Raw genomic sequence first — 12719 nt, 5'->3', positions numbered from 1 at the left:
AATGTAGAAAATCAGCGCAAAAACACTCAATTTTCTATTCCATTCTTCTCAATCTGATCCTTCTATAACTAAAACTAGCCTTTTTCAATTCCTTTCCCCTCCATCGAGTAGAAATATGAAACATCAAGAACAAGTAGCCATTTTGTACATTATGAATAGTCCCAAAAATGCTGCCAACTTCCTGTCACTTTCTAGTATTTGATTTTCTTCATTATTAAACACTCAAAACTATGACTAAAAATGAAAAATAACATAACTGAAAACAAACATATGTTGTCCTAGGTGGCTATAATTGGAGAGATTATATGAACGCTATTCCATTTATGCCATGACATCATAGGAAATTATTACAAACATCAAAACTAAAAACATTTAAAACATAACATTAAATTTCTGCATAACTTCCTATCGCAATACAATTCTAGATTAATAGTTCTATATGCTATCTTCCTATCGCCACTAGACCTTCTGTCACATAAACTTTCTATTCTACCACAGCAGCATAATCCCCTTTAGAATGAATCTCAAGTCCTCTTGAGATGAGGTTTTGTAGTAATGAACCATGCTTGTTTCTTTATTCCTCATCCATCTGGGTATCTTCTATTGTAGGTTTGTTCTTACATTTAACTACATATTGAATATCGTGCCTCCTTTGAGTCTTCTTATAAACACTTGCAAAAAGAAATATTAGAAAAGTAAAACATTTTTTCACCTTTACTTTAGGCTTATATTCATCTACTATTTGTAATCTTGCATTTTCTTGTCCTTGACTCCCTTGGAGTTGTCTTTCCTTCTTCATCTTAATCTTTGGTTTGTCTCTGTTTCGTAACATAAAAACTATTTTTTGTTGATCATTCATTTCTAGTAATAACTTTACTACTGCATACATTTGTAACTCCATGAAATAAAGTTTCCAATGAAATTCTTCTTTCTTGTCCTCCCAAACACGCCATTTCCCCATACATAGAGAATACACAAATACTTAATCCCTTTCATAACCCATAACCAGCTTTTCTATAGTCTCTTCTTTTGGAACCAAATCAAATTTCTCAATTTGAATTTCTTCAGCCATTTCATAAACATAATCAAAATTTGTTACCTTCTCATGAACAAATTTATCATCTTTTTTATTTGTAACATCATCGGATAATTCTTCTTTGGAAACTTCTTCATGCTGAGTCTCCATACTACCACCATTCCTTTTCCATTCTTCCATGATGGTTGTAAACTCTTCCCATAAATCAGATTCTTCTTCAAAACTTGCTACTGCACATTCTTTATCTCCATCTTCATTCCATTCCTCTTGACATTTCACTACACCATGCATATTTAAGGCTTCATCAGTTTCCTCCAAAATCTTGTTCGTAGGAGTACCTTCCAGCATTGTGCTCATCTCTATTTTCAAAGGAAAAATTACTATTCCAACCATAAAGTTTTCACACCCAAATCCCATAGGACTTTCCTCTTTATTCTTCTCATCAATATTTACTTGTGGCACTTCTTCTTTCTACAATTTACATTCTTTCTGCACTTCATGTTCTTTCCCTTCCAAAGGACAACTTACATCTGTCATTATTGAGATTTTGGTCCCAACTTCACATACATCTGTACTCTTTATGGCTCCCTTCTCTATAGTTTCATTTTCCTCCATCAAAACTTCTTTCACTTCCTCTTTCACTTCATCATGCATTGGAAATGCTATCCTATCAATAAGACTTAAACTTCTTGATTCCTTCCAAGTTGTATCATCCTTCAATGGAAACAAAACCATCTTCTTCCAATCTTTGTTGATGGTATATATGTTCTCTCTACAATCATATATGGTTGACCTGTCATATTGCCATGCTCTTCCCAAAATCAAGTGATAATCTTTTATAGGCATAATATCACATTCAATGGTATCAAAATATGGTCCAATATTTAAAAAAAACATATGACTTTTCAAACACATCAATCCACTGTTCATCTCCTAACCCATATGCTCTGTAAGGTAAATCATGAGGTACTCTTGGAAGATTCAATTTCTCAACCATTTCTACTGAGATTATATTTTCAAAGGAACCACTGTCAACTATAATTTTGCATACCTTGTTCTTGCACTTAGACATTGTATGGAATATAGAATGTCTTTGGCTATAGCTTTGTCTTTCCACTTCTTCTTCCATAATGTTTTCAACTCTCATTTTCCAATCTATAATGGGTGCCTCTAAATGGCTACTTCTCCAGTGTTGCATCTCTCACACACACAAACAACTTCTATACCTCATGTGGGAGTTCCTTCCATGCCTTTCTCTACAATCTAAATGAAGTTTATTAATTGTTCTTGAAGGTGTATGTTCCCCTTGATGCAACTCAGTTGAGTGATTGATTTCCTCCTGAGTTTTCCAAGGTGAGGAAAACTCCTGATAAGTCTACTAAGCCCAATTTAGAGGATGATATACTGAGCTCTTCTAGGGGTGAAGTCAAGCATAAGGTTAGCCCTAACCTTGAAAAGGAAGTACAAAATCCCTCTGTTAAGGTAACAAAAAGAAAGAGGTCTATTCCTATAGCAACTATTCCTATAGCATCTACTCCAGTCATGCCTAAACCAAAATGAACCCACAAAGTGGTTGAAGCTAAAGGAGTTCCTATATATAGAAGCCCTCATATGTGAGGACATGTATCTCTAGCTTCTATTGAAAAACCAAATGCCTTAATTCCAAAGTCTCATATAGAGTTAGTAGTTGAAAATGTCCCAGATGATTCTCTTGTGCAATTAGAGCCCTAAAATGTACAAACACATGAAACTGAGCCTATCAAGGAGACGCCATAAGAGAATTGAGAAATATGAAAATAAAATCCTATTGTTGTTCCAAAAAAAACACCTAGATCAACCTATCATGTCATCAGTCCTTGAATATTCCAATGTCTCTCTTATACCTTATAAATCTTCCTCGTACACCCAACATTTCCAACAAGTTACCAAAGAGCAAAAGATAAAATCTGAAACTCAAGAATTTTTGTCATCAACAATTTAATCAATATTGTTTGGTCTATACAATCATTTTATTTTTCAGAAAGCCTTGTGAAAGCAAGAAAGAGACTACATGCAAAAGGCAATATTTGACAAAGACAAGGAAATTGAATCATTAAAAGAGCAACTAGAAAAGTAGAAGCAACAAATTAATAAAGCTTTGAAGCTAGCTGATCAAGCTATGGCTCATAGACCGCCCCCAAGGGTGTATTCTATGTGTTTAAAAGAACAATTTCTATTATTCTAGTTGACGATGAGAATGAGAAATATTGATTGTGAATTTAAGAATGCTCAAGATTTTTATAATGTGTATCAAACTTTTCCCTCATGGCAAAAGAACCTATTCTATGAACTCTATTTGCATAATTTCATAATTCCACAAGAAATAGAGTTGAATCCCCTACTTTACATAGGGGATGTTCACTTGAGAGCCCTAATGTCATGGATGCACAATGAAAAAAATTATGATAGATAGTTAGATACCTAGAGAGACCTTGAGAAGTTTGAACCACTACCACTCTGGGTTGAATCCCATAAGCCTTATGACCTCTTGAGAGATTGGTTCAAATTAACTTGTGGAAGGCCAAAACTAGAAAAAGTGTTTGAACAAAGGGAAAAAATTTATAGAGAGTATCAGACACTTCCTAATTTTGCATAATAGAGAGCAATTGCAAGGTTTAGAAATAGATGGAGCCAATTGTCAGAATCTTTCAAGAAGGTTGAACCACATAGCCCTATTAGCTTTGAGACAACAGTAAATAGAGTGGCTAAATATATGCAATTAAGAAGGCAAATCAAGAAAGAGTTATGGATGCCATTAACCTTCCAACCTCCTACCCTTCTCTATCCCCTATATGAAAGCAATGCTACTAGGTTAGATCGATTAGTTGAAGAACACTTGGGTGAGCATTGGAGATGATCCAGAGGAATTTCTACACCTTTGGAAGTGCGAAATAGGAGAAGACAATAGTAGGAGATTTCAGAGCAATGGCAAAGAAGTACAATGCTTGAGGACAAGAATTTGCATAGTGGGGGGCAGATGATGAGGCATATTTATGTCTCAAATTTTATATAGTTTTTACATATTTTGAACTTATTCTTTGAGTTGTGTGAAAAAAATTTCCAATATGTTTGTTTTAAATATCTTGTGAACTTATGCTGAATGCAGCTAGAACCTATTAAACCTATGGATAGTGGATATAACATTCCTTGCTTAATATTATATATAAAGTGTAGTATTTCATATAAATGTTTTAAGCTATGTTTTAATATTTGAATGAGATTAGAAATGTTATTGTGCATATGGTTAAAATGTTTCTAATCTTAAGGAAATGGAGAAGTGGCACAAAGAGTTGAGAGCACCATATTAAAAAGGAGTAATGAGGATTGGTCATAGCATGAGAAGCACAGGTCAGTTCTGGGTGATAAGCCACGTCTGCGAGGGGAGTTATTCCAGGGGACCTAACTTGTTACATTATCCATGGACCATTATTCTATTTCTTAATCAATGTTCTGAAGTCATGGTTGACATTCTACCTTTTTATTCTAACAATGTTTGCTCCTAGTTTCTTTTATGTTATGTTTGTAATAAGATCCAATCCTCTATATATATGGGAGAAAAAGAAAAAGTTGGGAGTTAGTTGAAAAAGGATTCTGAAGTTGTTTTTCTATTCTCTATGAATTATGCAGTCATGTATCAAAAGAAGAATTTTAATGAAAGAGTGATTTTGGACTACCTATTGTGTTCTTAGTTAATTGAGGCCAACCAAAGGGGCCCACTTGGGAGGTAGAATAGATTTAGGTGGAGTAGATTCATTTATTGCAATTTCCTACTTAAGATAGATTTACTATATTAGTCCTATAGCATAATTACTATGAAAGTTCTTGGAGCATAGTGGAAAATGATCATAGTGGATGTTTGAATTGTTAATTAGTTTAGAATTATCTTTCCTATAGTTTTCATAGTTCTCCATTGTTATTCTAAGTGTGTTTACTATTCTATGTTAGTAATATAGATTCCTTTTATGCATTTTACTTTCCTATAGCATAGGTGTTAAGACTCTTAAAGGAACTTAGTGTACATATTGTGCTAACCCATTTCAAGTCTTGTGTCTTTGGGTTGACAATTCAAATGTATTTTCATAATGGAAAAGATAGTCCTTAAAATGGATATAGCATCCTTGTGTGAGGAATAGTGATGTGATTATCTTGACCTATTGTGGAAACCTACTATACATCACTCACTTTTGCATAAAGTGTCGCAAAGCAAGAATGAAGTAAATAACCATAAAATCAAATCCAACATATAAATGTAATAAGAAGATATGTACAAATATTAGATAACTAGATATCATCATAAATCATCTCAAAAGAAATCATCATGTAGATATTATAAACTGAACAACATATTACTCTAACATCTATGATACTGGAAATAAAAGTATAACATCTGACCATCAGGTCATCTCAAATATAAAAATAACATGAGTAAAAAGTATCTCTCAAATCAAAATATAACAAGGTATAGACTGAAAACATGAGAGGCACTACATCTTCCCGCACTAGGGATAGGCTTACTCCTGGAAGCCTGCAAAAAGATAATGGTATGAATCTCCCAATCATGTAGCATCTTGCCAAGTAGTAGAAGTCTCTTCACTCGGGTCCCATTGGACCCTTACCCACTTTATGTCCCAACTTCTCAAATTTGACCTCTGACCCACTCTATGTCCCAAGCTCTCAAATTTGTCCTTTGATACTGAAGGATACTAACGGGCTTTAATCTTCTCATCTTCCACCTATAAAGCATCCCAATCAAAAACATTAGTAACATTAAGAATATACTACCTCAAAATAAAAACATGGAAAACATCATGGATGCATGATAGGTTAGGTGGAAATGCTAGTCAATAAGCAATAGGATGAATTCTCTCAAGGATCTCAAATAGTCTAACAAAATTTGGTACCAACTTAGAGCCTTTCCCATAATGGAAGGGGCTCTTCCTCGGACACAATCTCAAAAACACCCTGTCACCAATAGAAAAGTGACAATCCAACCTATGGGCACCTACATACATCTTGTTCCTATCTTGAGTAGTAACCAAATGCTCTCTAATAAAAACAACCTATTGCTCCATATTCTAAAGAATCTTTGGACCTAGAAGTACTCAGTCCTCCAAACGATCCCACTCAAAGGGGTATGACACAATCTACCATACAAGGCCTTAAAAGTGACATGCCAAGAAAGCTATGATACTCATTGTTATATGAAAATTCAACAAGGTATAAATAATCCTCCCAATTCACCTACTTTTCCATCACATACATGTGAAACATGTCTTCCAGAACCTAGTTCACTCTATCTATCTAACCATCAGGCTTTGGGTGGTAAGCCAAACTAAAATTGAGTTGTGTGCCCACCACATGCTAGAGGGATGTCCACAGTGCTGAAGTAAGCACTAGATCTCTATCTAAAATAATCTAACGAGGGATTCCATGCAATTAAACAATATTTTCAAAGAAAACATTTGTTATAGAAGAAGTCATTTAGGATGTTCTCATGGGTGAAAAATGTGCTTCCTTGGACAACTTTTCCACTATCACCATGATACAATCATGTTTTCCTGATGACATAGGCAATCTTGTGATGAAATCAATAGATATGGTATCCTATTTCCACTCTAGAATGGTATATGGCTATAAAAGACCTGTCAAATTTTGATGCTCTTCCTTCACTCTCTAGCACTCAAGACATCAAGAAACAAAATCAGCAACATCATGCCTCATCCATGCCTAAAAGTACAACTATCTAAGATCAACATGCATCTTTTTGATGTTGGGATGTGTGGAATATGGTGCATGATGTGCTTCTAAAAAAATCAAGGTACAAAGGCCACCAGACACTAGTACATAGATACACCCCAAGTGTCACAATAGTCCATCAGACTCAAGAAAATAACCTAAAAACCTCCCCTCAAGGGTACATCCAAACTTGATCTCTGCCCTTACTTCTTGTTACTAAGTATCACCGGGCAAGGCCTCCAAGATATGACCTCAAAAATCCACTCCCAATGATAAGGTTGATATCTCATGTCGCCTCCTACTTAAGGCATCTACGAAAACATTTTCCTTCCCTTTAATGTAGTGAACATAAAATTCATACTTGCGTAGGAACTCCATCCAGTAATGTTGTAGTGCATTCAAGTTTGGTTGAGTAAAGATATATTGCAAGCTACGATGATCATTATGCATCTCAAACCTATGTGCCAAAAGTAAATGCCTCCATCACACAAGATTGTGCACTATAGCCGCAAGTTCCAAATCATGATTGGGATAGTTATGCTCATGGTTCTTAATTTTTTAGACTTGTATGCAATCAAATGACCATCCTCCATAAAAACCACACCCACACCTTCCAATGAAGCATTTGTGCAAACTATAAAATTGCCTATAGGATTAGGCATTGTAAGGACTAGTGCACTAGTCAAACACTCCTTAAGAGAAATAAATGTTGCCTCACATTTGTTTGACAAAAATTACTTCTTCCCTTTCCACTAAAGAGAAGTAATTAGATGAACCACACATGAAAAATCCTTCATGAATTGATAGTAGTAGCCTACCAATCCCATGAAACTATGAACCTCAAAAACATTAGTAGGTACTGGCCAACCTATGATAGCTTGGATATTCTCTGGATCCACAACAATACCATCACCAATGATGGTATGCCCCAAATACTAATAATGAATCTAAGATTAATGATGATGTAGTTGTCTATGTTGCTATGAAAGAAGATTATAATGAAGATGACAAAAATGCATTAATTTCTTATGTGACCAAAAGTGATAGATGGATAATTGATAATAGATGTTCCAATTATATGACTGGTGATAAAGATAAATTTGAATATATTGATCCATAAAAGGGTGGATGTCTTAAATTTTGTAAGGATATATAATGTGTTATAAAAGGTAAAGGCACTATTCAAATGACTCAAAAGATAACATATGACAATGTTTACTGGGTTGAAGGACTTAACTACAATTTGTTGAGTGTTTCATAGCTGAAAAAATTAGGTTATAGAGTTGAATTTAACAATAAAAAGGCCAAGATAAATGATGGTGATTGGAACTAGTGAGAAGACAAGAGGTAACTTATTCTATTTAGACCTATCAAGTGAGACATGTATGTTTGCACAACAAGAAGATGTTTGGTTACGACACAAAAGATTTATGTCATGTAAACTTTGATGATTTGGTGAATATCAACAAGATGAATAAATTAAGAGGGTTTCCTAAACTAAATAATCCTGACAATGCTATGTGTAAACAATATCAATCAGGAAAGATGACTAAGTCTAGTTTCAAGAGTAAAACATATACAACTAGTGATATTTTACAATTGGTTCATACTGACCAATGTGGACCCATTGGTGTTGAAAGTGACTATGGAGATCAATATTTCATTCTATTTATGATGAATATGATGTTTATTAAAGCTAATTCTCATGCTTTTCAATTATTCAAGTGTTATTTAGCCAAAGTTGAAAAGCAAATAGGGAAGAGCTTGAAGTGTCTAAGATTTGAGAGAGGTGGTGAATTCATCCCATGTGAGTTTAATACATTTTCAAATGACAAAGGAATCAAAAGGAAGATGTCAGCACCAAGGACCTCTCCTTGAAATAGGATAGCTAAAAGGAGAAACAGATAAATAATGGACTATACAAGAACATTAATGATGGAGAAAATGTCATAGAAATATTGGAGAGAAGTAGTCAATATTGTTGTCTATACCCTGAATAGAGTACAAGTCAAAAAAGGTACAAATGCTACACCTTTTGAACTATGGTATGGATATGTTCCCAATGTTATATATTTAGAAAAATTTGGTAGTAGATGTTATATACTAAAATATAATAGGAATGAAAAGTTTGATGCAAAAAGTGATGAAGGAATATTCCTAACCACTAAAACAAAAACTTATAACTTTTTAAATTCTTACACTAACAAAGTTGTGGAAAGTACAAATGTGAGAGTTGATGAGTTTGTAGAAAAAGGTGATACTTCATGTAATGAAGAACTTGAAGTCTATAGTACATTCATCTATGTGGATGATGATACTCCTAGCACTAAAAGTGAATAGACAAGTCAAGTTGCAAGTTCCCATCAAATAGGAAATGATGGAGTGCAAATGTAAATTGCCAAACAACAGAGAATGGGTGTCAAGTAATGGACTGAAGATGTCAAGTCATAGAAAGGAAATGTCAACCATCAAATAGTGAATGTTGAGCATTTAGAACCTAAACTAGAACCAAAAAAAATAAGAGGCAATGAGCTTGAGATTATTTTTCTAGATGAGCCTAAAGAAGAACCAAGAAGGAAACTACCTATGTTAGCAAAATATGTGAGAAGACATCATAAACTTGAAAAAATCATTGGTGATGTTGAATCAAGTGTAATGACAAAAGAAGGTTCAAAGACAACACATGCTTACTTTATGAGTTAGATCCCAAGTCAATAAAGGATTCCTTAGACAATGAAGATTGGATTCAAGGAATGAATGAAGAAATTGACTAGATTGAGAAGAATAATACTTGGAATTTAGTGCCAAGACCTTAAGACAAAAATGTCATTGGGAAAAAGTGGGTTTTTAGGAAAAAGCTCAATAAAAATGATGAAGTGACAAGAAACAAGGAAAGACTTGTACATGCAAGGGTTATGCACAAGAAGGAGTTGATTATGGAGAAACTTTTGCTCCTATGGCTAGACTTGAAGGAGGCATAACTCTACTTGCATACTCAGCTTACAACAATTTCAAGGTATATCAAATGAATGTCAAATCTACATTTTTAAATGGTATACTAAAGGAAGAAGTATACATTGAACAACCTGGATGATTTGTAGATCCAAATAAAAGGAAAATGGTATGTAAATTGAATAAATCTCTGTATGGATTTAAGTAATCCCCAAGAGCATGGTTTGAAAGACTACATAACTACTTAGTGAAAAATTTTTTTGAAAGGACAAATGATAACAAAAAGTTATATTTGAAGAATGGTAAGAACAATGAAGTATTGTTATCTGAGATATGTGTTCATGATATTATATTTGGAGGAAGGGAAGCATTATGTAAATAATTTTCTAATAAAATAAAAAAGGAATTTAAATGTCTATGTTTAGTGAAATCAAGTTCTTTGTTGAATTACAAGTATGTCAAATAAAGTTTGATATTTTCATTTCACAATCTAAATACATCAAGGAAATATTAACGAATTTTTCTATGGACTATTCAAGGCCAATGAGTACACCCATGTGTACAAGACATAAGCTATCTAAGATTGATGATTATATTGATGTGAACTAGATCATATATAGATCCATGATAGGAAAATTGGAATATGTTGTTCACAATAGGCTAGAAATTACTTTGGCAGTTGGGATAGTTGCTAGATTTTTAGCAAATCCTAAATAGAATCACATGATGGTAGTGAAAAGGATAATGAGATATTTAAAAGGTACAAAAGACTATGGATTATATTACAAGAGAAGTGATAAATTTGAACTAAAGGTTTTCACTGACTCAGAGTGGGCTGGAAATATTGATGATAGAAAAAGCACTAGTGGAAGTGCATTTTTTCTAGGAAAGAGATTCATGTCATGGACAAGCAAGAAGAAAAATCGTATTTCCCAATCAACAGTTGAAGCCAAATATGTGGCAGCTACATGAATTATTCAAACATAATGTGGATTAAGAAATTACTGCAAGGTATAAAAGAAGAGATTACTAATCCAGTAGTTATTTATTATGATAACACAAGTTCTATCATCATTTCAAACAATCTAGTTATACACACTAAGACAAAGAACATTGCTATCAAGTATCACTACTTGACAAAATTAGTTCAAGATAATGAAGTGAAGCTAGAATATATGAATACAAAGGAATATATTACTGACATATTCACAAAACCATTAGCAAAATATGGTCATGAATATCTTAGAGGGAAACTAGGAGTGATTCTCCTAACTAAAGCTACTTAAGAAGACAAGGTGCATTGCATCACATGTGCTAATTAGAACATTCTACATAGTGGTACAATAAATCTCTACATTGGGACAAGCCTAAGATAGAATACTTTAGTACAACATAAATAGATCAATCATAGACAGATGACAAGTATCAACCAGACATGTAAAATCTACATAATTCAAATCTATGAAGATTTTGAAGCTGAGAGAGCTACACATCTTTGGCATTGTTGTCAAAAAGGGAAAGATTACTAAGAAGTCAAATCTAAGGAGAGATTACATATTAAGGGAGATATGACTAAGAAAAGAGAGAGAGATAAACATTGGAGGGAGAGAATCATGAAAAAGAAATTTGAATATAAAGAGTAATGATAGAGGGAGTTTTTCATAGTTTGCATGGATAAGAATCAAAATGAAATTAAGTATGCTGGTCACTCGTGAAAGTCAAATCTTTTGGATTGTATGGTAACTTGGCTACTACTAGTATTTAGATGTTTGAGATGTTGTCATCAATGCCAAAGAGGGAGATTGTTGGAAACTTACAATTGGAACAATTATTGTTTTGTCATTGATGTAAAATCTACGGATGAGACATATTGCTACCTAGTCTAAATGTCATATCTCTTGGATTGATGAAGAGGATTTGAGAAGTTACTCATAAATATAGCACCTAGAAGAAAGGTTAAAGTTATGAAAAGGAAGTTACAATGGACATTTGATTAGATAGACTTTGATAAAGAAATGTAATTATTTATGTCAAGAAAGCTAAACTAAGCCGAGCAAAAGAGTAAAATACTAAGGAGTGTTGAGTAATGCTAGTGTCAATAGAGATAAAGTTAGTGCCAAGTAGATCTAGTGTTAACCAAGAATTAGCATCGACCAAGCAATTGAATTGATGTTGAGCTAGAAAGCTTTACAGCAACCAAGTATTTTAGTGTTGACCAAGTATCAAAATTTAGAGATTGTCGAGTGACAGTAAGAGAATAAATTCAAAAAAATTGTAAGATCAAGCCAACTTAGTTTATTTCTTGGGAGATGTAAAATGTGTTGAAGATAAGATTGATGAGTTAGATCATTAAATTCAAGAAGGAGATTAGGTAAATACCTGACAAATGAATTCTAGAGAAGTTTCGAGAGGATGATCAAGAAGAAGGATAGATACATTGATTTGAGTTGAATCTAATTATAAATCCTAAGATCTATGGTGGATGTAGAAAATGGTAAAGCATGAATTTCCTATTTAGAGAGAGAGAGAGAGAGAGAGAGAGAGAGAGAGAGAGAGAGAGAGAGAACTAAACATTAGGTAGCATGCCCAATCAGTGTGTATATGTTTGAGTTTGTATGGAGAGAGAGACATTTAGAGCAAGGTTTATCAGAAACACACAAGTGAGTGAATGTGAAGCTAAAAGAGAAAGATTATAGATATGATGTTGTTATTGAAAGGTGAATTTTTAGAAATTTGGATATCATTATAATGTCACATATAAACATCTAAACACCATGAGAGAAAAAATATCACATTGATATAACGTCCTTCAACAAGGAACTTCCCTTGTGTTAGGAAAACCCACCTATCCATGAACTCAACACTATGAGGCAAAAAACAAGACACTCCACCTTTCCAATAGGTACCCAAATACAACAGACACCTACCAAGTGACCAAAAAATAAATTTAAAACAC

This window comes from Cupressus sempervirens, chromosome 7 (assembly GCF_028749045.1).
Source record: "Cupressus sempervirens isolate cs-2001-9-10 chromosome 7, ASM2874904v1, whole genome shotgun sequence".
Lineage (NCBI taxonomy): Eukaryota > Viridiplantae > Streptophyta > Pinopsida > Cupressales > Cupressaceae > Cupressus > Cupressus sempervirens.
Note: the sequence above shows the minus strand (reverse complement) of the source record.